We start from the raw sequence: 26,407 nt of genomic DNA, 5'->3' as shown, positions 1-26,407 counted from the left end.
CTTAACATTGAGTTAAGTTTGAAAATTTCAAATCTTTTATGTATGTTTCCGATGCAGATCTGCCCATCGACTCAGAATGACCTCACTGTTCATACATTTAAAAAAAATGCATAAAGGTTAAGGTGCTAGGCACAAAAGTGGATTTTTATGAAAAGTTATGCCAGAGAGTGAGAGCGAAAATGAATACCCTACACCACTAACCTTATGAATATTACTATCGTTGGCCTATAATTTAAGACAACAAGGAGACAAAGTGTGTTAGAGCAAGAGAGAGGTTCCACCGAGACTTGAACTCGGATCGCTGGATTCAAAGTCCAAAGTGCTAACCATTACACCATGGAACCCTTGTTGAGCAGAGCTTCATAAGGGCAATGAGAATATAGGGCACAGTCAAGATTGTTACTGACCTATAGTAACCGTTTACTGATATTATATCGAAGCAGCACTGTTGCTGTTGGATGCTGTGCAATCGCAAAGTATTGGCTTCATGTCTCATTTGGATCAAATTCTTCCTCTGGAGTCTAATGATATAGGAATATTACATATTTTCTCTGATGTGCTCTGTTTTTCCAGAATGAAGTGCATCATGCTACTGAATATGTGGGTTCCATGGTGTAATGGTTAGCACTCTGGACTCTGAATCCAGCGATCCGAGTTCAAGTCTCGGTGGGACCTTGGGGCTGCTTCTCTTTTAGAGTTGCCTTTCATTTGCAGATAGATATAACAGCAATAGCTTTGCTTTACAGCCCACTTTGATGGCAGTCTTCTTTGACCAAAGAATATTAATAGTTTCTGGGGATGACTCTCTTTTGCCACAAAGAAACTGCCCACTCTCATATCTCCAAAGCTCGAAGGTATAATGGCTATTAAACTGGCTTTTGATCTCAGCGATTTGCATTGAAAGCCCAGGAGGCCCCTAAAATCAGTTGAATTGTTTCCTGATAATTTAGAGTTTATTTCTTCTTTCGAGAAAGGTGTGATCCAAATAAAGTAAGTACATTTAAACAAGGGCACTTGATCAGTAAATGCACTACTTTCTAGAACTCATAACTCTTGTAAGTTATAAAAAGTTTGCTCTCCATACAGTTTGTCAACTCAAAGAATTACATTTTTTACACATTTAATAAGACCATCAAATTGCTTGAAACATAGGAATGATTGTGAAAGTGAATATGATTCACCAAAATAATTGTATAACATTTTTTAATGTTAATAAAATAGGGCTTTTTCCAATCTTTTCACATCAATGTTGTTTCTGCATGTTCCAGTGAGCAGAGAATCTACTGCACATAGTGTGTACATTTTTCTTTTCATAGAGTTAAGGTTGGACATTATTCATCTGTGGAAAATGTTTCTGAGAGATATCTGGGTGCCCACTCTGATTGACCTTAGGGATTGTACATTAACGATATGTAGTTGCATCACTGTATTGGTATCAGGCACCAAAGTGCATTTAAATGTAATGTCGTGCAGAGAGAGTCGACTGAACTTCTGAATATTAACTCTGTTGAATTGTAATTTGAGAAATTAGAAAATGGAGTGTAAGAGCAAGATAATGGTCCCACCGAGACTTGAACTCGGATCGTTGGATTCAAAGTCCGAAGTGCTAACCATTACACCATGGAACCCTTGCAAGATGCACCTGAGAGCGTTGAATCAGAAATGGCAATATAGAGCACATTTACAATTTTTACAGATTCATAGTCCCAATTGACTGATATCATACAAACACAGCGATGTTGTCGATTGACGTTGTGCTATAGCAATCTCTGTGCTTTATAGAGCATGTAGATCAAATTCTTCCTCTTGAGGCATATGATTAAGCAATATTAAATATTGTTTCTGACTGCCTCTGTTTTGGCATAATGAAGTTCAGCATTTGCGGAAGTATTTAGGTTCCATGGTCTAATGGTTAGTAGGCTGGACTCTGAATTTAGTAATCTGACATGTTATAGCTATATTTTGTTTTCCTTTGGGTGTATTGTCATTTTATGCACATAGATTTCCTAGCAGTGGCTGTGATGAATAGTTCAATTTGATAGCAGCTTCCTTTTGAGAATTTGAAAAAAAAAGAATTAAATAGTCTCTCTGGATGACTCTGCTTTGATTTCTATGTGCACATCCCTTTTGCGTTTCAGAGGGATTGACCAACATACACAACAGTGCTTGGAAGACCTCTTCCTCCCTCATGGCATGTAAAGCTAACCTCTCTCCTACCGTGTGTTTTTTTACTTTTTAACTTCCCCTTCCGAGTCATGATCATGTAACTGAATTTACATTTTTAGATTTTAACTGCAGTAGTTGCTTGTTTTTCATTTTTATTTTTTGTGTACGCATACATCCCTTTTTGTGGGGAGGGGGGAGTGATGTCTGTTTACTTATATTAGCTAATATAGGTCATTTTATGTCCGCTTACAATATGTGTCAGGATTTTTTATGTCGTTTCCAATCAATGTCTAATATCAAGTGGTTTGCAGCAGTCATACAAAGGCACGTAACACCCCCAAAACACCTACATAAGTTAGAAATACTCCGGAAGAGTACTCAGTTTATGAAAAGGCGGTGAATCCCAAATAGAACTGTAAATGTAAGCTAGCAAGCAGACTGTGCACCCCTGTTTGGAACTATGACCTGTGTGTTGCCCTCTATTAACAGAACAATGTAACTGCAGCCCATGTCACATAAAATAGAAAGTAGAGATTATGCAAATTAACTCCCAGAAGAGCCTGGTGTCACCCCAAAAGGTGTCATGCTTTTCACACCAAGAAACATCCACACATAGATCCCTGCGAACCTCAAAAACGTACAGGAAACCCTGTCCAGCGCTTTGCTCCCAGAGGAGATAAGGTTGAAAAACCACCCTATGTTAAAAGTGTCCATAATCCATGCCAGCTGCCCTGTCTATAGAACCTGGCCGTTCGGGGCCTAGGGGCATGAGTGGAAGGGTTTAACCTGCCTGGGTTCTTGGGCATGGTTTCATTATGCCTCAGTTTACAATGGCACTCTGCCTCTTTGTCAGGCTTTAAAGAAGCCTGACTCCTGCAGAGCAAAAGATCTGATTATTTCCTTACATGTTTTGTACGTAAGAATGCGGATGGTGCTCTGAGCCTCCTATGGTGGTTATTAAGCATGGTATACATACCATAGCATGTAACTGTGCCTACAAATGAAACATTTTGTTCATTTATTAGGGAGTTGTGAAAATGGCAAAATCAAATTGCCATTACTGACACAGACCAGCTGCCGCTGTCCGGACATTTCGTCGAAAGACATTTCGTCGAAAGACATTTGGTCGACGTAATTTGGTCGAAAGCCAAATGGTCGATTTTTTTATTTATTTATATATATATTTTTTAGGTTGTAGTTTACGGAAAAAAAGGGGTTTTTAGAAAAAAAGGGGGTTGGGGGGACCCCCCAAACCCCCCCCCCCCAAAAAAAATGTGAAAATAAAAAACAAAGCAATTCGACCATTTGATTTTCGACCAAATGGTTTCGACCAATTGTCCTGTCGACAAATTTTTTTCGACGAAATGTCTGGCAACCCAGCTGCCGACTGTTGCTATTGACAGGAGTTCCAGGTGTATAAACTGAGGAGATCACCAGTTCAATTACCTGTGAACGCATTTTGAAGCTCATTCACAACCAGTTCATGCCCGTTCTCTCCATTTTGGCTTTCTGGCTGGCCGAGGGGCCCTTCAGTAATGTTCTTTGCTAACCATTACACCATGGGCCCCTTGCTGGTGCAACCTGACAGAGTTGTAACAGAAATGAGAATCGAGATCTCATGCATCATTTTAACAAACTCATATTCCTAGCCCACGGATATTATGCAAATGTGGAACTGTTTAGTTGGTTGTTGCGCAATAGCAAACTCTTTGCTTTACAGCTCATTTGGATCGGATTCTTCCTCTGGAGGCATAAGATAAAAGAATATTGCATACATTCTCTAAAAGGCTCTTTTTTTGCTGCAATGACGTTCATCATGTCACTAAGTATGTAGGTTCCATGGTGTAATGGTTAGCACTCTGGACTCTGAATCCAGCGATCCGAGTTCAAATCTCGGTGGGACCTTGGGAATTACTGTGTTTGTTTTCCTCTCAGTGTCTTGTTTTAATAGCAATGACGCTGCTGTGTCGCCCACTTTCATAGCATTATTCCCTGGGTGCATTTGAAAAAAGAAAGATTTTCCATGGATGACGCTCTTTAGCCACAATGAAACCCACCACTTTCTGTGGTGTGAAAGACCCATGGTGTAATGGTAGCACCCTGGAGGTTGAATCCAATAATTTGCATTCAAATCTCTGTAAGAGTTTACCATCAGTCAAACCTTTCCCTTATGGTTTATTGTGGATGTCTTCTTTGAAGAAAGGTATGATCCAACTAAAGTAAGTACATTCACGAATGGGCCCTTGGTCGGTACAAACAGTATTTATACACCTCAGGCCTTTTGTGAATTAAGAAAAGTGTGTTCTTCGTTCTATTTTTCATCTCAAACTGATACCTTCATTTTACAAACATGTAAAGGCTGTTAAGACGCTTGATTAATATCATTGATTCTGAATGTGGTCGCTTTTCATAGGATTAACCCTTTAACAATTTTGAAAGAGAATGGCGATACAATAGAGCTGCTTTTCCCAAAATGGTATTATTAATGTTGTTGCTGCATCTTCAAGTAAAAAGAGAATCCATTGGGTCACAGATTGAGCATGTTTCTTAACATTGAGTTAAGTTTGAAAATTTCAAATCTTTTATGTATGTTTCCGATGCAGATCTGCCCATCGACTCAGAATGACCTCACTGTTCATACATTTAAAAAAAATGCATAAAGGTTAAGGTGCTAGGCACAAAAGTGGATTTTTATGAAAAGTTATGCCAGAGAGTGAGAGCGAAAATGAATACCCTACACCACTAACCTTATGAATATTACTATCGTTGGCCTATAATTTAAGACAACAAGGAGACAAAGTGTGTTAGAGCAAGAGAGAGGTTCCACCGAGACTTGAACTCGGATCGCTGGATTCAAAGTCCAAAGTGCTAACCATTACACCATGGAACCCTTGTTGAGCAGAGCTTCATAAGGGCAATGAGAATATAGGGCACAGTCAAGATTGTTACTGACCTATAGTAACCGTTTACTGATATTATATCGAAGCAGCACTGTTGCTGTTGGATGCTGTGCAATCGCAAAGTATTGGCTTCATGTCTCATTTGGATCAAATTCTTCCTCTGGAGTCTAATGATATAGGAATATTACATATTTTCTCTGATGTGCTCTGTTTTTCCAGAATGAAGTGCATCATGCTACTGAATATGTGGGTTCCATGGTGTAATGGTTAGCACTCTGGACTCTGAATCCAGCGATCCGAGTTCAAGTCTCGGTGGGACCTTGGGGCTGCTTCTCTTTTAGAGTTGCCTTTCATTTGCAGATAGATATAACAGCAATAGCTTTGCTTTACAGCCCACTTTGATGGCAGTCTTCTTTGACCAAAGAATATTAATAGTTTCTGGGGATGACTCTCTTTTGCCACAAAGAAACTGCCCACTCTCATATCTCCAAAGCTCGAAGGTATAATGGCTATTAAACTGGCTTTTGATCTCAGCGATTTGCATTGAAAGCCCAGGAGGCCCCTAAAATCAGTTGAATTGTTTCCTGATAATTTAGAGTTTATTTCTTCTTTCGAGAAAGGTGTGATCCAAATAAAGTAAGTACATTTAAACAAGGGCACTTGATCAGTAAATGCACTACTTTCTAGAACTCATAACTCTTGTAAGTTATAAAAAGTTTGCTCTCCATACAGTTTGTCAACTCAAAGAATTACATTTTTTACACATTTAATAAGACCATCAAATTGCTTGAAACATAGGAATGATTGTGAAAGTGAATATGATTCACCAAAATAATTGTATAACATTTTTTAATGTTAATAAAATAGGGCTTTTTCCAATCTTTTCACATCAATGTTGTTTCTGCATGTTCCAGTGAGCAGAGAATCTACTGCACATAGTGTGTACATTTTTCTTTTCATAGAGTTAAGGTTGGACATTATTCATCTGTGGAAAATGTTTCTGAGAGATATCTGGGTGCCCACTCTGATTGACCTTAGGGATTGTACATTAACGATATGTAGTTGCATCACTGTATTGGTATCAGGCACCAAAGTGCATTTAAATGTAATGTCGTGCAGAGAGAGTCGACTGAACTTCTGAATATTAACTCTGTTGAATTGTAATTTGAGAAATTAGAAAATGGAGTGTAAGAGCAAGATAATGGTCCCACCGAGACTTGAACTCGGATCGTTGGATTCAAAGTCCGAAGTGCTAACCATTACACCATGGAACCCTTGCAAGATGCACCTGAGAGCGTTGAATCAGAAATGGCAATATAGAGCACATTTACAATTTTTACAGATTCATAGTCCCAATTGACTGATATCATACAAACACAGCGATGTTGTCGATTGACGTTGTGCTATAGCAATCTCTGTGCTTTATAGAGCATGTAGATCAAATTCTTCCTCTTGAGGCATATGATTAAGCAATATTAAATATTGTTTCTGACTGCCTCTGTTTTGGCATAATGAAGTTCAGCATTTGCGGAAGTATTTAGGTTCCATGGTCTAATGGTTAGTAGGCTGGACTCTGAATTTAGTAATCTGACATGTTATAGCTATATTTTGTTTTCCTTTGGGTGTATTGTCATTTTATGCACATAGATTTCCTAGCAGTGGCTGTGATGAATAGTTCAATTTGATAGCAGCTTCCTTTTGAGAATTTGAAAAAAAAAGAATTAAATAGTCTCTCTGGATGACTCTGCTTTGATTTCTATGTGCACATCCCTTTTGCGTTTCAGAGGGATTGACCAACATACACAACAGTGCTTGGAAGACCTCTTCCTCCCTCATGGCATGTAAAGCTAACCTCTCTCCTACCGTGTGTTTTTTTACTTTTTAACTTCCCCTTCCGAGTCATGATCATGTAACTGAATTTACATTTTTAGATTTTAACTGCAGTAGTTGCTTGTTTTTCATTTTTATTTTTTGTGTACGCATACATCCCTTTTTGTGGGGAGGGGGGAGTGATGTCTGTTTACTTATATTAGCTAATATAGGTCATTTTATGTCCGCTTACAATATGTGTCAGGATTTTTTATGTCGTTTCCAATCAATGTCTAATATCAAGTGGTTTGCAGCAGTCATACAAAGGCACGTAACACCCCCAAAACACCTACATAAGTTAGAAATACTCCGGAAGAGTACTCAGTTTATGAAAAGGCGGTGAATCCCAAATAGAACTGTAAATGTAAGCTAGCAAGCAGACTGTGCACCCCTGTTTGGAACTATGACCTGTGTGTTGCCCTCTATTAACAGAACAATGTAACTGCAGCCCATGTCACATAAAATAGAAAGTAGAGATTATGCAAATTAACTCCCAGAAGTGCCTGGTGTCACCCCAAAAGGTGTCATGCTTTTCACACCAAGAAACATCCACACATAGATCCCTGCGAACCTCAAAAACGTACAGGAAACCCTGTCCAGCGCTTTGCTCCCAGAGGAGATAAGGTTGAAAAACCACCCTATGTTAAAAGTGTCCATAATCCATGCCAGCTGCCCTGTCTATAGAACCTGGCCGTTCGTGGCCGATCGGGGCCTAGGGGCATGAGTGGAAGGGTTTAACCTGCCTGGGTTCTTGGGCATGGTTTCATCATGACTCAGTTTACAATGGCACTCTGCCACTTTGTCAGGCTTTAAAGAAGCCTGACTCCTGCAGAGCAAAAGATCTGATTATTTCCTTACATGTTTTGTACGTAAGAATGCGGATGGTGCTCTGAGCCTCCTATGGTGGTAATTAAGCATGGTATACATACCATAGCATGTAACTGTGCCTACAAATGGAACATTTTGTTCATTTATTAGGGAGTTGTGAAAATGGCAAAATCAAATTGCCATTACTGACACAGACCAGCTGCCGCTGTCCGGACATTTCGTCGAAAGACATTTCGTCGAAAGACATTTGGTCGACGTAATTTGGTCGAAAGCCAAATGGTCGTTTTTTTTATTTATTTATATATATATATTTTTTAGGTTGTAGTTTAGGGAAAAAAAGGGGTTTTTAGAAAAAAAGGGGGTTGGGGGGACCCCCCCAACCCCCCCCCCCCCAAAAAAAATGTGAAAATAAAAAACAAAGCAATTCGACCATTTGGTTTTCGACCAAATGGTTTCGACCAATTGTCCTGTCGACAAATTTTTTTCGACGAAATGTCTGGCAACCCAGCTGCCGACTGTTGCTATTGACAGGAGTTCCAGGTGTATAAACTGAGGAGATCACCAGTTCAATTACCTGTGAACGCATTTTGAAGCTCATTCACAACCAGTTCATGCCCGTTCTCTCCATTTTGGCTTTCTGGCTGGCCGAGGGGCCCTTCAGTAATGTTCTTTGCTAGCCATTACACCATGGGCCCCTTGCTGGTGCAACCTGACAGAGTTGTAACAGAAATGAGAATCGAGATCTCATGCATCATTTTAACAAACTCATATTCCTAGCCCACGGATATTATGCAAATGTGGAACTGTTTAGTTGGTTGTTGCGCAATAGCAAACTCTTTGCTTTACAGCTCATTTGGATAGGATTCTTCCTCTGGAGGCATAAGATAAAAGAATATTGCATAAATTCTCTAAAAGGCTCTTTTTTTGCTGCAATGACGTTCATCATGTCACTAAGTATGTAGGTTCCATGGTGTAATGGTTAGCACTCTGGACTCTGAATCCAGCGATCCGAGTTCAAATCTCGGTGGGACCTTGGGAATTACTGTGTTTGTTTTCCTCTCAGTGTCTTGTTTTAATAGCAATGACGCTGCTGTGTCGCCCACTTTCATAGCATTATTCCCTGGGTGCATTTGAAAAAAGAAAGATTTTCCATGGATGACGCTCTTTAGCCACAATGAAACCCACCACTTTCTGTGGTGTGAAAGACCCATGGTGTAATGGTAGCACCCTGGAGGTTGAATCCAATAATTTGCATTCAAATCTCTGTAAGAGTTTACCATCAGTCAAACCTTTCCCTTATGGTTTATTGTGGATGTCTTCTTTGAAGAAAGGTATGATCCAACTAAAGTAAGTACATTCACGAATGGGCCCTTGGTCGGTACAAACAGTATTTATACACCTCAGGCCTTTTGTGAATTAAGAAAAGTGTGGTCTTCGTTCTATTTTTCATCTCAAACTGATACCTTCATTTTACAAACATGTAAAGGCTGTTAAGACGCTTGATTAATATCATTGATTCTGAATGTGGTCGCTTTTCATAGGATTAACCCTTTAACAATTTTGAAAGAGAATGGCGATACAATAGAGCTGCTTTTCCCAAAATGGTATTATTAATGTTGTTGCTGCATCTTCAAGTAAAAAGAGAATCCATTGGGTCACAGATTGAGCATGTTTCTTAACATTGAGTTAAGTTTGAAAATTTCAAATCTTTTATGTATGTTTCCGATGCAGATCTGCCCATCGACTCAGAATGACCTCACTGTTCATACATTTAAAAAACATGCATAAAGGTTAAGGTGCTAGGCACAAAAGTGGATTTTTATGAAAAGTTATGCCAGAGAGTGAGAGCGAAAATGAATACCCTACACCATTAACCTTATGAATATTACTATCTTTGGCCTATAATTTAAGACAACAAGGAGACAAAGTGTGTTAGAGCAAAGTCCAAAGTGCTAACCATTACACCATGGAACCCTTGTTGAGCAGAGCTTCATAAGGGCAATGAGAATATAGGGCACAGTCAAGATTTTTACTGACCTATAGTAACCGTTTACTGATATTATATCGAAGCAGCACTGTTGCTGTTGGATGCTGTGCAATCGCAAAGTATTGGCTTCATGTCTCATTTGGATCAAATTCTTCCTCTGGAGTCTAATGATATAGGAATATTACATATTTTCTCTGATGTGCTCTGTTTTTCCAGAATGAAGTGCATCATGCTACTGAATATGTGGGCTCCATGGTGTAATGGTTAGCACTCTGGACTCTGAATCCAGCGATCCGAGTTCAAGTCTTGGTGGGACCTTGGGGCTGCTTCTCTTTTAGAGTTGCCTTTCATTTGCAGATAGATATAACAGCAATAGCTTTGCTTTACAGCCCACTTTGATGGCAGTCTTCTTTGACCAAAGAATATTAATAGTTTCTGGGGATGACTCTCTTTTGCCACAAAGAAACTGCCCACTCTCATATCTCCAAAGCTCCAAGGTATAATGGCTATTAAACTGGCTTTTGATCTCAGCGATTTGCATTGAAAGCCCAGGAGGCCCCTAAAATCAGTTGAATTGTTTCCTGATAATTTAGAGTTTATTTCTTCTTTCGAGAAAGGTGTGATCCAAATAAAGTAAGTACATTTAAACAAGGGCACTTGATCAGTAAATGCACTACTTTCTAGAACTCATAACTCTTGTAAGTTATAAAAAGTTTGCTCTCCATACAGTTTGTCAACTCAAAGAATTACATTTTTTACACATTTAATAAGACCATCAAATTGCTTGAAACATAGGAATGATTGTGAAAGTGAATATGATTCACCAAAATAATTGTATAACATTTTTTAATGTTAATAAAATAGGGCTTTTTCCAATCTTTTCACATCAATGTTGTTTCTGCATGTTCCAGTGAGCAGAGAATCTACTGCACATAGTGTGTACATTTTTCTTTTCATAGAGTTAAGGTTGGACATTATTCATCTGTGGAAAATGTTTCTGAGAGATATCTGGGTGCCCACTCTGATTGACCTTAGGGATTGTACATTAACGATATGTAGTTGCATCACTGTATTGGTATCAGGCACCAAAGTGCATTTAAATGTAATGTCGTGCAGAGAGAGTCGACTGAACTTCTGAATATTAACTCTGTTGAATTGTAATTTGAGAAATTAGAAAATGGAGTGTAAGAGCAAGATAACGGTCCCACTGAGACTTGAACTCGGATCGCTGGATTCAAAGTCCGAAGTGCTAACCATTACACCATGGAACCCTTGCAAGATGCACCTGAGAGCGTTGAATCAGAAATGGCAATATAGAGCACATTTACAATTTTTACAGATTCATAGTCCCAATTGACTGATATCATACAAACACAGCGATGTTGTCGATTGACGTTGTGCTATAGCAATCTCTGTGCTTTATAGAGCATGTAGATCAAATTCTTCCTCTTGAGGCATATGATTAAGCAATATTAAATATTGTTTCTGACTGCCTCTGTTTTGGCATAATGAAGTTCAGCATTTGCGGAAGTATTTAGGTTCCATGGTCTAATGGTTAGTAGGCTGGACTCTGAATTTAGTAATCTGACATGTTATAGCTATATTTTGTTTTCCTTTGGGTGTATTGTCATTTTATGCACATAGATTTCCTAGCAGTGGCTGTGATGAATAGTTCAATTTGATAGCAGCTTCCTTTTGAGAATTTGAAAAAAAAAGAATTAAATAGTCTCTCTGGATGACTCTGCTTTGATTTCTATGTGCACATCCCTTTTGCGTTTCAGAGGGATTGACCAACATACACAACAGTGCTTGGAAGACCTCTTCCTCCCTCATGGCATGTAAAGCTAACCTCTCTCCTACCGTGTGTTTTTTTACTTTTTAACTTCCCCTTCCGAGTCATGATCATGTAACTGAATTTACATTTTTAGATTTTAACTGCAGTAGTTGCTTGTTTTTCATTTTTATTTTTTGTGTACGCATACATCCCTTTTTGTGGGGAGGGGGGAGTGATGTCTGTTTACTTATATTAGCTAATATAGGTCATTTTATGTCCGCTTACAATATGTGTCAGGATTTTTTATGTCGTTTCCAATCAATGTCTAATATCAAGTGGTTTGCAGCAGTCATACAAAGGCACGTAACACCCCCAAAACACCTACATAAGTTAGAAATACTCCGGAAGAGTACTCAGTTTATGAAAAGGCGGTGAATCCCAAATAGAACTGTAAATGTAAGCTAGCAAGCAGACTGTGCACCCCTGTTTGGAACTATGACCTGTGTGTTGCCCTCTATTAACAGAACAATGTAACTGCAGCCCATGTCACATAAAATAGAAAGTAGAGATTATGCAAATTAACTCCCAGAAGAGCCTGGTGTCACCCCAAAAGGTGTCATGCTTTTCACACCAAGAAACATCCACACATAGATCCCTGCGAACCTCAAAAACGTACAGGAAACCCTGTCCAGCGCTTTGCTCCCAGAGGAGATAAGGTTGAAAAACCACCCTATGTTAAAAGTGTCCATAATCCATGCCAGCTGCCCTGTCTATAGAACCTGGCCGTTCGGGGCCTAGGGGCATGAGTGGAAGGGTTTAACCTGCCTGGGTTCTTGGGCATGGTTTCATCATGCCTCAGTTTACAATGGCACTCTGCCTCTTTGTCAGGCTTTAAAGAAGCCTGACTCCTGCAGAGCAAAAGATCTGATTATTTCCTTACATGTTTTGTACGTAAGAATGCGGATGGTGCTCTGAGCCTCCTATGGTGGTTATTAAGCATGGTATACATACCATAGCATGTAACTGTGCCTACAAATGGAACATTTTGTTCATTTATTAGGGAGTTGTGAAAATGGCAAAATCAAATTGCCATTACTGACACAGACCAGCTGCCGCTGTCCGGACATTTCGTCGAAAGACATTTCGTCGAAAGACATTTGGTCGACGTAATGTGGTCGAAAGCCAAATGGTCGATTTTTTTATTTATTTATATATATATTTTTTAGGTTGTAGTTTACGGAAAAAAAGGGGTTTTTAGAAAAAAAGGGGGTTGGGGGGACCCCCCCAATCCCCCCCCCCAAAAAAAATGTGAAAATAAAAAACAAAGCAATTCGACCATTTGGTTTTCGACCAAATGGTTTCGACCAATTGTCCTGTCGACAAATTTTTTTCGACGAAATGTCTGGCAACCCAGCTGCCGACTGTTGCTATTGACAGGAGTTCCAGGTGTATAAACTGAGGAGATCACCAGTTCAATTACCTGTGAACGCATTTTGAAGCTCATTCACAACCAGTTCATGCCCGTTCTCTCCATTTTGGCTTTCTGGCTGGCCGAGGGGCCCTTCAGTAATGTTCTTTGCTAACCATTACACCATGGGCCCCTTGCTGGTGCAACCTGACAGAGTTGTAACAGAAATGAGAATCGAGATCTCATGCATCATTTTAACAAACTCATATTCCTAGCCCACGGATATTATGCAAATGTGGAACTGTTTAGTTGGTTGTTGCGCAATAGCAAACTCTTTGCTTTACAGCTCATTTGGATAGGATTCTTCCTCTGGAGGCATAAGATAAAAGAATATTGCATACATTCTCTAAAAGGCTCTTTTTTTGCTGCAATGATGTTCATCATGTCACTAAGTATGTAGGTTCCATGGTGTAATGGTTAGCACTCTGGACTCTGAATCCAGCGATCCGAGTTCAAATCTCGGTGGGACCTTGGGAATTACTGTGTTTGTTTTCCTCTCAGTGTCTTGTTTTAATAGCAATGACGCTGCTGTGTCGCCCACTTTCATAGCATTATTCCCTGGGTGCATTTGAAAAAAGAAAGATTTTCCATGGATGACGCTCTTTAGCCACAATGAAACCCACCACTTTCTGTGGTGTGAAAGACCCATGGTGTAATGGTAGCACCCTGGAGGTTGAATCCAATAATTTGCATTCAAATCTCTGTAAGAGTTTACCATCAGTCAAACCTTTCCCTTATGGTTTATTGTGGATGTCTTCTTTGAAGAAAGGTATGATCCAACTAAAGTAAGTACATTCACGAATGGGCCCTTGGTCGGTACAAACAGTATTTATACACCTCAGGCCTTTTGTGAATTAAGAAAAGTGTGGTCTTCGTTCTATTTTTCATCTCAAACTGATACCTTCATTTTACAAACATGTAAAGGCTGTTAAGACGCTTGATTAATATCATTGATTCTGAATGTGGTCGCTTTTCATAGGATTAACCCTTTAACAATTTTGAAAGAGAATGGCGATACAATAGAGCTGCTTTTCCCAAAATGGTATTATTAATGTTGTTGCTGCATCTTCAAGTAAAAAGAGAATCCATTGGGTCACAGATTGAGCATGTTTCTTAACATTGAGTTAAGTTTGAAAATTTCAAATCTTTTATGTATGTTTCCGATGCAGATCTGCCCATCGACTCAGAATGACCTCACTGTTCATACATTTAAAAAAAATGCATAAAGGTTAAGGTGCTAGGCACAAAAGTGGATTTTTATGAAAAGTTATGCCAGAGAGTGAGAGCGAAAATGAATACCCTACACCATTAACCTTATGAATATTACTATCTTTGGCCTATAATTTAAGACAACAAGGAGACAAAGTGTGTTAGAGCAAGAGAGAGGTTCCACTGAGACTTGAACTCGGATCGCTGGATTCAAAGTCCAAAGTGCTAACCATTACACCATGGAACCCTTGTTGAGCAGAGCTTCATAAGGGCAATGAGAATATAGGGCACAGTCAAGATTTTTACTGACCTATAGTAACCGTTTACTGATATTATATCGAAGCAGCACTGTTGCTGTTGGATGCTGTGCAATCGCAAAGTATTGGCTTCATGTCTCATTTGGATCAAATTCTTCCTCTGGAGTCTAATGATATAGGAATATTACATATTGTCTCTGCTGTGCTCTGTTTTTCCAGAATGAAGTGCATCATGCTACTGAATATGTGGGTTCCATGGTGTAATGGTTAGCACTCTGGACTCTGAATCCAGCGATCCGAGTTCAAGTCTCGGTGGGACCTTGGGGCTGCTTCTCTTTTAGAGTTGCCTTTCATTTGCAGATAGATATAACAGCAATAGCTTTGCTTTACAGCCCACTTTGATGGCAGTCTTCTTTGACCAAAGAATATTAATAGTTTCTGGGGATGACTCTCTTTTGCCACAAAGAAACTGCCCACTCTCATATCTCCAAAGCTCCAAGGTATAATGCCTATTAAACTGGCTTTTGATCTCAGCGATTTGCATTGAAAGCCCAGGAGGCCCCTAAAATCAGTTGAATTGTTTCCTGATAATTTAGAGTTTATTTCTTCTTTCGAGAAAGGTGTGATCCAAATAAAGTAAGTACATTTAAACAAGGGCACTTGATCAGTAAATGCACTACTTTCTAGAACTCATAACTCTTGTAAGTTATAAAAAGTTTGCTCTCCATACAGTTTGTCAACTCAAAGAATTACATTTTTTACACATTTAATAAGACCATCAAATTGCTTGAAACATAGGAATGATTGTGAAAGTGAATATGATTCACCAAAATAATTGTATAACATTTTTTAATGTTAATAAAATAGGGCTTTTTCCAATCTTTTCACATCAATGTTGTTTCTGCATGTTCCAGTGAGCAGAGAATCTACTGCACATAGTGTGTACATTTTTCTTTTCATAGAGTTAAGGTTGGACATTATTCATCTGTGGAAAATCTTTCTGAGAGATATCTGGGTGCCCACTCTGATTGACCTTAGGGATTGTACATTAACGATATGTAGTTGCATCACTGTATTGGTATCAGGCACCAAAGTGCATTTAAATGTAATGTCGTGCAGAGAGAGTCGACTGAACTTCTGAATATTAACTCTGTTGAATTGTAATTTGAGAAATTAGAAAATGGAGTGTAAGAGCAAGATAACGGTCCCACTGAGACTTGAACTCGGATCGCTGGATTCAAAGTCCGAAGTGCTAACCATTACACCATGGAACCCTTGCAAGATGCACCTGAGAGCGTTGAATCAGAAATGGCAATATAGAGCACATTTACAATTTTTACAGATTCATAGTCCCAATTGACTGATATCATACAAACACAGCGATGTTGTCGATTGACGTTGTGCTATAGCAATCTCTGTGCTTTATAGAGCATGTAGATCAAATTCTTCCTCTTGAGGCATATGATTAAGCAATATTAAATATTGTTTCTGACTGCCTCTGTTTTGGCATAATGAAGTTCAGCATTTGCGGAAGTATTTAGGTTCCATGGTCTAATGGTTAGTAGGCTGGACTCTGAATTTAGTAATCTGACATGTTATAGCTATATTTTGTTTTCCTTTGGGTGTATTGTCATTTTATGCACATAGATTTCCTAGCAGTGGCTGTGATGAATAGTTCAATTTGATAGCAGCTTCCTTTTGAGAATTTGAAAAAAAAAGAATTAAATAGTCTCTCTGGATGACTCTGCTTTGATTTCTATGTGCACATCCCTTTTGCGTTTCAGAGGGATTGACCAACATACACAACAGTGCTTGGAAGACCTCTTCCTCCCTCATGGCATGTAAAGCTAACCTCTCTCCTACCGTGTGTTTTTTTACTTTTTAACTTCCCCTTCCGAGTCATGATCATGTAACTGAATTTACATTTTTAGATTTTAACTGCAGTAGTTGCTTGTTTTTCATTTTTATTTTTTGTGTACGCATACATCCCTTTTTGTGGGGAGGGGGGAGTGATGTCTGTTTACTTATATTAGCTAATATAGGTCATTTTATGTCCGCTTACAATATGTGTCAGGATTTTTTATGTCGTTTCCAATCAATGTCTAATATCAAGTGGTTTGCAGCAGTCATACAAAGGCACGTAACACCCCCAAAACACCTACATAAGTTAGAAATACTCCGGAAGAGTACTCAGTTTATGAAAAGGCGGTGAATCCCAAATAGAACTGTAAATGTAAGCTAGCAAGCAGACTGTGCACCCCTGTTTGGAACTATGACCTGTGTGTTGCCCTCTATTAACAGAACAATGTAACTGCAGCCCATGTCACATAAAATAGAAAGTAGAGATTATGCAAATTAACTCCCAGAAGAGCCTGGTGTCACCCCAAAAGGTGTCATGCTTTTCACACCAAGAAACATCCACACATAGATCCCTGCGAACCTCAAAAACGTACAGGAAACCCTGTCCAGCGCTTTGCTCCCAGAGGAGATAAGGTTGAAAAACCACCCTATGTTAAAAGTGTCCATAATCCATGCCAGCTGCCCTGTCTATAGAACCTGGCCGTTCGGGGCCTAGGGGCATGAGTGGAAGGGTTTAACCTGCCTGGGTTCTTGGGCATGGTTTCATCATGCCTCAGTTTACAATGGCACTCTGCCTCTTTGTCAGGCTTTAAAGAAGCCTGACTCCTGCAGAGCAAAAGATCTGATTATTTCCTTACATGTTTTGTACGTAAGAATGCGGATGGTGCTCTGAGCCTCCTATGGTGGTTATTAAGCATGGTATACATACCATAGCATGTAACTGTGCCTACAAATGGAACATTTTGTTCATTTATTAGGGAGTTGTGAAAATGGCAAAATCAAATTGCCATTACTGACACAGACCAGCTGCCGCTGTCCGGACATTTCGTCGAAAGACATTTCGTCGAAAGACATTTGGTCGACGTAATGTGGTCGAAAGCCAAATGGTCGATTTTTTTATTTATTTATATATATATTTTTTAGGTTGTAGTTTACGGAAAAAAAGGGGTTTTTAGAAAAAAAGGGGGTTGGGGGGACCCCCCCAATCCCCCCCCCCAAAAAAAATGTGAAAATAAAAAACAAAGCAATTCGACCATTTGGTTTTCGACCAAATGGTTTCGACCAATTGTCCTGTCGACAAATTTTTTTCGACGAAATGTCTGGCAACCCAGCTGCCGACTGTTGCTATTGACAGGAGTTCCAGGTGTATAAACTGAGGAGATCACCAGTTCAATTACCTGTGAACGCATTTTGAAGCTCATTCACAACCAGTTCATGCCCGTTCTCTCCATTTTGGCTTTCTGGCTGGCCGAGGGGCCCTTCAGTAATGTTCTTTGCTAACCATTACACCATGGGCCCCTTGCTGGTGCAACCTGACAGAGTTGTAACAGAAATGAGAATCGAGATCTCATGCATCATTTTAACAAACTCATATTCCTAGCCCACGGATATTATGCAAATGTGGAACTGTTTAGTTGGTTGTTGCGCAATAGCAAACTCTTTGCTTTACAGCTCATTTGGATAGGATTCTTCCTCTGGAGGCATAAGATAAAAGAATATTGCATACATTCTCTAAAAGGCTCTTTTTTTGCTGCAATGATGTTCATCATGTCACTAAGTATGTAGGTTCCATGGTGTAATGGTTAGCACTCTGGACTCTGAATCCAGCGATCCGAGTTCAAATCTCGGTGGGACCTTGGGAATTACTGTGTTTGTTTTCCTCTCAGTGTCTTGTTTTAATAGCAATGACGCTGCTGTGTCGCCCACTTTCATAGCATTATTCCCTGGGTGCATTTGAAAAAAGAAAGATTTTCCATGGATGACGCTCTTTAGCCACAATGAAACCCACCACTTTCTGTGGTGTGAAAGACCCATGGTGTAATGGTAGCACCCTGGAGGTTGAATCCAATAATTTGCATTCAAATCTCTGTAAGAGTTTACCATCAGTCAAACCTTTCCCTTATGGTTTATTGTGGATGTCTTCTTTGAAGAAAGGTATGATCCAACTAAAGTAAGTACATTCACGAATGGGCCCTTGGTCGGTACAAACAGTATTTATACACCTCAGGCCTTTTGTGAATTAAGAAAAGTGTGGTCTTCGTTCTATTTTTCATCTCAAACTGATACCTTCATTTTACAAACATGTAAAGGCTGTTAAGACGCTTGATTAATATCATTGATTCTGAATGTGGTCGCTTTTCATAGGATTAACCCTTTAACAATTTTGAAAGAGAATGGCGATACAATAGAGCTGCTTTTCCCAAAATGGTATTATTAATGTTGTTGCTGCATCTTCAAGTAAAAAGAGAATCCATTGGGTCACAGATTGAGCATGTTTCTTAACATTGAGTTAAGTTTGAAAATTTCAAATCTTTTATGTATGTTTCCGATGCAGATCTGCCCATCGACTCAGAATGACCTCACTGTTCATACATTTAAAAAAAATGCATAAAGGTTAAGGTGCTAGGCACAAAAGTGGATTTTTATGAAAAGTTATGCCAGAGAGTGAGAGCGAAAATGAATACCCTACACCATTAACCTTATGAATATTACTATCTTTGGCCTATAATTTAAGACAACAAGGAGACAAAGTGTGTTAGAGCAAGAGAGAGGTTCCACCGAGACTTGAACTCGGATCGCTGGATTCAAAGTCCAAAGTGCTAACCATTACACCATGGAACCCTTGTTGAGCAGAGCTTCATAAGGGCAATGAGAATATAGGGCACAGTCAAGATTTTTACTGACCTATAGTAACCGTTTACTGATATTATATCGAAGCAGCACTGTTGCTGTTGGATGCTGTGCAATCGCAAAGTATTGGCTTCATGTCTCATTTGGATCAAATTCTTCCTCTGGAGTCTAATGATATAGGAATATTACATATTGTCTCTGCTGTGCTCTGTTTTTCCAGAATGAAGTGCATCATGCTACTGAATATGTGGGTTCCATGGTGTAATGGTTAGCACTCTGGACTCTGAATCCAGCGATCCGAGTTCAAGTCTCGGTGGGACCTTGGGGCTGCTTCTCTTTTAGAGTTGCCTTTCATTTGCAGATAGATATAACAGCAATAGCTTTGCTTTACAGCCCACTTTGATGGCAGTCTTCTTTGACCAAAGAATATTAATAGTTTCTGGGGATGACTCTCTTTTGCCACAAAGAAACTGCCCACTCTCATATCTCCAAAGCTCCAAGGTATAATGCCTATTAAACTGGCTTTTGATCTCAGCGATTTGCATTGAAAGCCCAGGAGGCCCCTAAAATCAGTTGAATTGTTTCCTGATAATTTAGAGTTTATTTCTTCTTTCGAGAAAGGTGTGATCCAAATAAAGTAAGTACATTTAAACAAGGGCACTTGATCAGTAAATGCACTACTTTCTAGAACTCATAACTCTTGTAAGTTATAAAAAGTTTGCTCTCCATACAGTTTGTCAACTCAAAGAATTACATTTTTTACACATTTAATAAGACCATCAAATTGCTTGAAACATAGGAATGATTGTGAAAGTGAATATGATTCACCAAAATAATTGTATAACATTTTTTAATGTTAATAAAATAGGGCTTTTTCCAATCTTTTCACATCAATGTTGTTTCTGCATGTTCCAGTGAGCAGAGAATCTACTGCACATAGTGTGTACATTTTTCTTTTCATAGAGTTAAGGTTGGACATTATTCATCTGTGGAAAATGTTTCTGAGAGATATCTGGGTGCCCACTCTGATTGACCTTAGGGATTGTACATTAACGATATGTAGTTGCATCACTGTATTGGTATCAGGCACCAAAGTGCATTTAAATGTAATGTCGTGCAGAGAGAGTCGACTGAACTTCTGAATATTAACTCTGTTGAATTGTAATTTGAGAAATTAGAAAATGGAGTGTAAGAGCAAGATAACGGTCCCACTGAGACTTGAACTCGGATCGTTGGATTCAAAGTCCGAAGTGCTAACCATTACACCATGGAACCCTTGCAAGATGCACCTGAGAGCGTTGAATCAGAAATGGCAATATAGAGCACATTTACAATTTTTACAGATTCATAGTCCCAATTGACTGATATCATACAAACACAGCGATGTTGTCGATTGACGTTGTGCTATAGCAATCTCTGTGCTTTATAGAGCATGTAGATCAAATTCTTCCTCTTGAGGCATATGATTAAGCAATATTAAATATTGTTTCTGACTGCCTCTGTTTTGGCATAATGAAGTTCAGCATTTGCGGAAGTATTTAGGTTCCATGGTCTAATGGTTAGTAGGCTGGACTCTGAATTTAGTAATCTGACATGTTATAGCTATATTTTGTTTTCCTTTGGGTGTATTGTCATTTTATGCACATAGATTTCCTAGCAGTGGCTGTGATGAATAGTTCAATTTGATAGCAGCTTCCTTTTGAGAATTTGAAAAAAAAAGAATTAAATAGTCTCTCTGGATGACTCTGCTTTGATTTCTATGTGCACATCCCTTTTGCGTTTCAGAGGGATTGACCAACATACACAACAGTGCTTGGAAGACCTCTTCCTCCCTCATGGCATGTAAAGCTAACCTCTCTCCTACCGTGTGTTTTTTTACTTTTTAACTTCCCCTTCCGAGTCATGATCATGTAACTGAATTTACATTTTTAGATTTTAACTGCAGTAGTTGCTTGTTTTTCATTTTTATTTTTTGTGTACGCATACATCCCTTTTTGTGGGGAGGGGGGAGTGATGTCTGTTTACTTATATTAGCTAATATAGGTCATTTTATGTCCGCTTACAATATGTGTCAGGATTTTTTATGTCGTTTCCAATCAATGTCTAATATCAAGTGGTTTGCAGCAGTCATACAAAGGCACGTAACACCCCCAAAACACCTACATAAGTTAGAAATACTCCGGAAGAGTACTCAGTTTATGAAAAGGCGGTGAATCCCAAATAGAACTGTAAATGTAAGCTAGCAAGCAGACTGTGCACCCCTGTTTGGAACTATGACCTGTGTGTTGCCCTCTATTAACAGAACAATGTAACTGCAGCCCATGTCACATAAAATAGAAAGTAGAGATTATGCAAATTAACTCCCAGAAGAGCCTGGTGTCACCCCAAAAGGTGTCATGCTTTTCACACCAAGAAACATCCACACATAGATCCCTGCGAACCTCAAAAACGTACAGGAAACCCTGTCCAGCGCTTTGCTCCCAGAGGAGATAAGGTTGAAAAACCACCCTATGTTAAAAGTGTCCATAATCCATGCCAGCTGCCCTGTCGTTAGAACCTGGCCGTTCGGGGCCTAGGGGCATGAGTGGAAGGGTTTAACCTGCCTGGGTTCTTGGGCATGGTTTCATCATGCCTCAGTTTACAATGGCACTCTGCCTCTTTGTCAGGCTTTAAAGAAGCCTGACTCCTGCAGAGCAAAAGATCTGATTATTTCCTTACATGTTTTGTACGTAAGAATGCGGATGGTGCTCTGAGCCTCCTATGGTGGTTATTAAGCATGGTATACATACCATAGCATGTAACTGTGCCTACAAATGGAACATTTTGTTCATTTATTAGGGAGTTGTGAAAATGGCAAAATCAAATTGCCATTACTGACACAGACCAGCTGCCGCTGTCCGGACATTTCGTCGAAAGACATTTCGTCGAAAGACATTTGGTCGACGTAATGTGGTCGAAAGCCAAATGGTCGATTTTTTTATTTATTTATATATATATGTTTTAGGTTGTAGTTTACGGAAAAAAAGGGGTTTTTAGAAAAAAAGGGGGTTGGGGGACCCCCCCAACCCCCCCCCAAAAAAAATGTGAAAATAAAAAACAAAGCAATTCGACCATTTGGTTTTCGACCAAATGGTTTCGACCAATTGTCCTGTCGACAAATTTTTTTCGACGAAATGTCTGGCAACCCAGCTGCCGACTGTTGCTATTGACAGGAGTTCCAGGTGTATAAACTGAGGAGATCACCAGTTCAATTACCTGTGAACGCATTTTGAAGCTCATTCACAACCAGTTCATGCCCGTTCTCTCCATTTTGGCTTTCTGGCTGGCCGAGGGGCCCTTCAGTAATGTTCTTTGCTAACCATTACACCATGGGCCCCTTGCTGGTGCAACCTGACAGAGTTGTAACAGAAATGAGAATCGAGATCTCATGCATCATTTTAACAAACTCATATTCCTAGCCCACGGATATTATGCAAATGTGGAACTGTTTAGTTGGTTGTTGCGCAATAGCAAACTCTTTGCTTTACAGCTCATTTGGATAGGATTCTTCCTCTGGAGGCATAAGATAAAAGAATATTGCATACATTCTCTAAAAGGCTCTTTTTTTGCTGCAATGACGTTCATCATGTCACTAAGTATGTAGGTTCCATGGTGTAATGGTTAGCACTCTGGACTCTGAATCCAGCGATCCGAGTTCAAATCTCGGTGGGACCTTGGGAATTACTGTGTTTGTTTTCCTCTCAGTGTCTTGTTTTAATAGCAATGACGCTGCTGTGTCGCCCACGTTCATAGCATTATTCCCTGGGTGCATTTGAAAAAAGAAAGATTTTCCATGGATGACGCTCTTTAGCCACAATGAAACCCACCACTTTCTGTGGTGTGAAAGACCCATGGTGTAATGGTAGCACCCTGGAGGTTGAATCCAATAATTTGCATTCAAATCTCTGTAAGAGTTTACCATCAGTCAAACCTTTCCCTTATGGTTTATTGTGGATGTCTTCTTTGAAGAAAGGTATGATCCAACTAAAGTAAGTACATTCACGAATGGGCCCTTGGTCGGTACAAACAGTATTTATACACCTCAGGCCTTTTGTGAATTAAGAAAAGTGTGTTCTTCGTTCTATTTTTCATCTCAAACTGATACCTTCATTTTACAAACATGTAAAGGCTGTTAAGACGCTTGATTAATATCATTGATTCTGAATGTGGTCGCTTTTCATAGGATTAACCCTTTAACAATTTTGAAAGAGAATGGCGATACAATAGAGCTGCTTTTCCCAAAATGGTATTATTAATGTTGTTGCTGCATCTTCAAGTAAGAAGAGAATCCATTGGGTCACAGATTGAGCATGTTTCTTAACATTGAGTTAAGTTTGAAAATTTCAAATCTTTTATGTATGTTTCCGATGCAGATCTGCCCATCGACTCAGAATGACCTCACTGTTCATACATTTAAAAAAAATGCATAAAGGTTAAGGTGCTAGGCACAAAAGTGGATTTTTATGAAAAGTTATGCCAGAGAGTGAGAGCGAAAATGAATACCCTACACCACTAACCTTATGAATATTACTATCTTTGGCCTATAATTTAAGACAACAAGGAGACAAAGTGTGTTAGAGCAAGCGAGAGGTTCCACCGAGACTTGAACTCGGATCGCTGGATTCAAAGTCCAAAGTGCTAACCATTACACCATGGAACCCTTGTTGAGCAGAGCTTCATAAGGGCAATGAGAATATAGGGCACAGTCAAGATTTTTACTGACCTATAGTAACCGTTTACTGATATTATATCGAAGCAGCACTGTTGCTGTTGGATGCTGTGCAATCGCAAAGTATTGGCTTCATGTCTCATTTGGATCAAATTCTTCCTCTGGAGTCTAATGATATAGGAATATTACATATTTTCTCTGATGTGCTCTGTTTTTCCAGAATGAAGTGCATCATGCTACTGAATATGTGGGTTCCATGGTGTAATGGTTAGCACTCTGGACTCTGAATCCAGCGATCCGAGTTCAAGTCTCGGTGGGACCTTGGGGCTGCTTCTCTTTTAGAGTTGCCTTTCATTTGCAGATAGATATAACAGCAATAGCTTTGCTTTACAGCCCACTTTGATGGCAGTCTTCTTTGACCAAAGAATATTAATAGTTTCTCGGGATGACTCTCTTTTGCCACAAAGAAACTGCCCACTCTCATATCTCCAAAGCTCGAAGGTATAATGGCTATTAAACTGGCTTTTGATCTCAGCGATTTGCATTGAAAGCCCAGGAGGCCCCTAAAATCAGTTGAATTGTTTCCTGATAATTTAGAGTTTATTTCTTCTTTCGAGAAAGGTGTGATCCAAATAAAGTAAGTACATTTAAACAAGGGCACTTGATCAGTAAATGCACTGCTTTCTAGAACTCATAACTCTTGTAAGTTATAAAAAGTTTGCTCTCCATACAGTTTGTCAACTCAAAGAATTACATTTTTTACACATTTAATAAGACCATCAAATTGCTTGAAACATAGGAATGATTGTGAAAGTGAATATGATTCACCAAAATAATTGTATAACATTTTTTAATGTTAATAAAATAGGGCTTTTTCCAATCTTTTCACATCAATGTTGTTTCTGCATGTTCCAGTGAGCAGAGAATCTACTGCACATAGTGTGTACATTTTTCTTTTCATAGAGTTAAGGTTGGACATTATTCATCTGTGGAAAATGTTTCTGAGAGATATCTGGGTGCCCACTCTGATTGACCTTAGGGATTGTACATTAACGATATGTAGTTGCATCACTGTATTGGTATCAGGCACCAAAGTGCATTTAAATGTAATGTCGTGCAGAGAGAGTCGACTGAACTTCTGAATATTAACTCTGTTGAATTGTAATTTGAGAAATTAGAAAATGGAGTGTAAGAGCAAGATAACGGTCCCACCGAGACTTGAACTCGGATCGTTGGATTCAAAGTCCGAAGTGCTAACCATTACACCATGGAACCCTTGCAAGATGCACCTGAGAGCGTTGAATCAGAAATGGCAATATAGAGCACATTTACAATTTTTACAGATTCATAGTCCCAATTGACTGATATCATACAAACACAGCGATGTTGTCGATTGACGTTGTGCTATAGCAATCTCTGTGCTTTATAGAGCATGTAGATCAAATTCTTCCTCTTGAGGCATATGATTAAGCAATATTAAATATTGTTTCTGACTGCCTCTGTTTTGGCATAATGAAGTTCAGCATTTGCGGAAGTATTTAGGTTCCATGGTCTAATGGTTAGTAGGCTGGACTCTGAATTTAGTAATCTGACATGTTATAGCTATATTTTGTTTTCCTTTGGGTGTATTGTCATTTTATGCACATAGATTTCCTAGCAGTGGCTGTGATGAATAGTTCAATTTGATAGCAGCTTCCTTTTGAGAATTTGAAAAAAAAAGAATTAAATAGTCTCTCTGGATGACTCTGCTTTGATTTCTATGTGCACATCCCTTTTGCGTTTCAGAGGGATTGACCAACATACACAACAGTGCTTGGAAGACCTCTTCCTCCCTCATGGCATGTAAAGCTAACCTCTCTCCTACCGTGTGTTTTTTTACTTTTTAACTTCCCCTTCCGAGTCATGATCATGTAACTGAATTTACATTTTTAGATTTTAACTGCAGTAGTTGCTTGTTTTTCATTTTTATTTTTTGTGTACGCATACATCCCTTTTTGTGGGGAGGGGGGAGTGATGTCTGTTTACTTATATTAGCTAATATAGGTCATTTTATGTCCGCTTACAATATGTGTCATGATTTTTTATGTCGTTTCCAATCAATGTCTAATATCAAGTGGTTTGCAGCAGTCATACAAAGGCACGTAACACCCCCAAAACACCTACATAAGTTAGAAATACTCCGGAAGAGTACTCAGTTTATGAAAAGGCGGTGAATCCCAAATAGAACTGTAAATGTAAGCTAGCAAGCAGACTGTGCACCCCTGTTTGGAACTATGACCTGTGTGTTGCCCTCTATTAACAGAACAATGTAACTGCAGCCCATGTCACATAAAATAGAAAGTAGAGATTATGCAAATTAACTCCCAGAAGAGCCTGGTGTCACCCCAAAAGGTGTCATGCTTTTCACACCAAGAAACATCCACACATAGATCCCTGCGAACCTCAAAAACGTACAGGAAACCCTGTCCAGCGCTTTGCTCCCAGAGGAGATAAGGTTGAAAAACCACCCTATGTTAAAAGTGTCCATAATC

The 26,407-nt window shown here is 39.2% G+C and overlaps 20 non-coding genes across 20 annotated transcripts; 11 read left to right on the top strand and 9 right to left on the bottom strand.

Annotated features, from left to right (window-relative positions):
* Positions 1-272: 272 nt before the first annotated feature.
* On the bottom strand, positions 273-344 carry TRNAQ-UUG (transfer RNA glutamine (anticodon UUG)). Its single transcript has one exon. It is a non-coding gene; the product is annotated as a tRNA-Gln (tRNA).
* A 259-nt stretch (positions 345-603) lies between these two features.
* Positions 604-675, top strand: TRNAQ-CUG (transfer RNA glutamine (anticodon CUG)). The gene has a single exon. It is a non-coding gene; the product is annotated as a tRNA-Gln (tRNA).
* Positions 676-1,556: 881 nt separating this feature from the next.
* Positions 1,557-1,628, bottom strand: TRNAQ-UUG (transfer RNA glutamine (anticodon UUG)). Its single transcript has one exon. It is a non-coding gene; the product is annotated as a tRNA-Gln (tRNA).
* A 2,371-nt stretch (positions 1,629-3,999) lies between these two features.
* Positions 4,000-4,071, top strand: TRNAQ-CUG (transfer RNA glutamine (anticodon CUG)). Its single transcript has one exon. It is a non-coding gene; the product is annotated as a tRNA-Gln (tRNA).
* A 913-nt stretch (positions 4,072-4,984) lies between these two features.
* On the bottom strand, positions 4,985-5,056 carry TRNAQ-UUG (transfer RNA glutamine (anticodon UUG)). The gene has a single exon. It is a non-coding gene; the product is annotated as a tRNA-Gln (tRNA).
* A 259-nt stretch (positions 5,057-5,315) lies between these two features.
* On the top strand, positions 5,316-5,387 carry TRNAQ-CUG (transfer RNA glutamine (anticodon CUG)). The gene has a single exon. It is a non-coding gene; the product is annotated as a tRNA-Gln (tRNA).
* An 881-nt stretch (positions 5,388-6,268) lies between these two features.
* TRNAQ-UUG (transfer RNA glutamine (anticodon UUG)) lies at positions 6,269-6,340 on the bottom strand. Its single transcript has one exon. It is a non-coding gene; the product is annotated as a tRNA-Gln (tRNA).
* A 2,384-nt stretch (positions 6,341-8,724) lies between these two features.
* TRNAQ-CUG (transfer RNA glutamine (anticodon CUG)) lies at positions 8,725-8,796 on the top strand. Its single transcript has one exon. It is a non-coding gene; the product is annotated as a tRNA-Gln (tRNA).
* Positions 8,797-9,996: 1,200 nt separating this feature from the next.
* Positions 9,997-10,068, top strand: TRNAQ-CUG (transfer RNA glutamine (anticodon CUG)). The gene has a single exon. It is a non-coding gene; the product is annotated as a tRNA-Gln (tRNA).
* Positions 10,069-13,391: 3,323 nt separating this feature from the next.
* TRNAQ-CUG (transfer RNA glutamine (anticodon CUG)) lies at positions 13,392-13,463 on the top strand. Its single transcript has one exon. It is a non-coding gene; the product is annotated as a tRNA-Gln (tRNA).
* Positions 13,464-14,376: 913 nt separating this feature from the next.
* Positions 14,377-14,448, bottom strand: TRNAQ-UUG (transfer RNA glutamine (anticodon UUG)). The gene has a single exon. It is a non-coding gene; the product is annotated as a tRNA-Gln (tRNA).
* A 259-nt stretch (positions 14,449-14,707) lies between these two features.
* On the top strand, positions 14,708-14,779 carry TRNAQ-CUG (transfer RNA glutamine (anticodon CUG)). Its single transcript has one exon. It is a non-coding gene; the product is annotated as a tRNA-Gln (tRNA).
* A 3,323-nt stretch (positions 14,780-18,102) lies between these two features.
* On the top strand, positions 18,103-18,174 carry TRNAQ-CUG (transfer RNA glutamine (anticodon CUG)). The gene has a single exon. It is a non-coding gene; the product is annotated as a tRNA-Gln (tRNA).
* A 913-nt stretch (positions 18,175-19,087) lies between these two features.
* TRNAQ-UUG (transfer RNA glutamine (anticodon UUG)) lies at positions 19,088-19,159 on the bottom strand. Its single transcript has one exon. It is a non-coding gene; the product is annotated as a tRNA-Gln (tRNA).
* A 259-nt stretch (positions 19,160-19,418) lies between these two features.
* TRNAQ-CUG (transfer RNA glutamine (anticodon CUG)) lies at positions 19,419-19,490 on the top strand. The gene has a single exon. It is a non-coding gene; the product is annotated as a tRNA-Gln (tRNA).
* An 881-nt stretch (positions 19,491-20,371) lies between these two features.
* On the bottom strand, positions 20,372-20,443 carry TRNAQ-UUG (transfer RNA glutamine (anticodon UUG)). Its single transcript has one exon. It is a non-coding gene; the product is annotated as a tRNA-Gln (tRNA).
* Positions 20,444-22,810: 2,367 nt separating this feature from the next.
* Positions 22,811-22,882, top strand: TRNAQ-CUG (transfer RNA glutamine (anticodon CUG)). Its single transcript has one exon. It is a non-coding gene; the product is annotated as a tRNA-Gln (tRNA).
* Positions 22,883-23,795: 913 nt separating this feature from the next.
* Positions 23,796-23,867, bottom strand: TRNAQ-UUG (transfer RNA glutamine (anticodon UUG)). The gene has a single exon. It is a non-coding gene; the product is annotated as a tRNA-Gln (tRNA).
* Positions 23,868-24,126: 259 nt separating this feature from the next.
* On the top strand, positions 24,127-24,198 carry TRNAQ-CUG (transfer RNA glutamine (anticodon CUG)). The gene has a single exon. It is a non-coding gene; the product is annotated as a tRNA-Gln (tRNA).
* An 881-nt stretch (positions 24,199-25,079) lies between these two features.
* Positions 25,080-25,151, bottom strand: TRNAQ-UUG (transfer RNA glutamine (anticodon UUG)). Its single transcript has one exon. It is a non-coding gene; the product is annotated as a tRNA-Gln (tRNA).
* Positions 25,152-26,407: the final 1,256 nt, after the last annotated feature.

The sequence above is a fragment of the Ambystoma mexicanum genome, chromosome 5p (assembly GCF_040938575.1).
Source record: "Ambystoma mexicanum isolate Mex_15411 chromosome 5p, UKY_AmexF1_1, whole genome shotgun sequence".
NCBI lineage: Eukaryota > Metazoa > Chordata > Amphibia > Caudata > Ambystomatidae > Ambystoma > Ambystoma mexicanum.
This window is presented reverse-complemented; position numbering and strand designations above follow the sequence as displayed.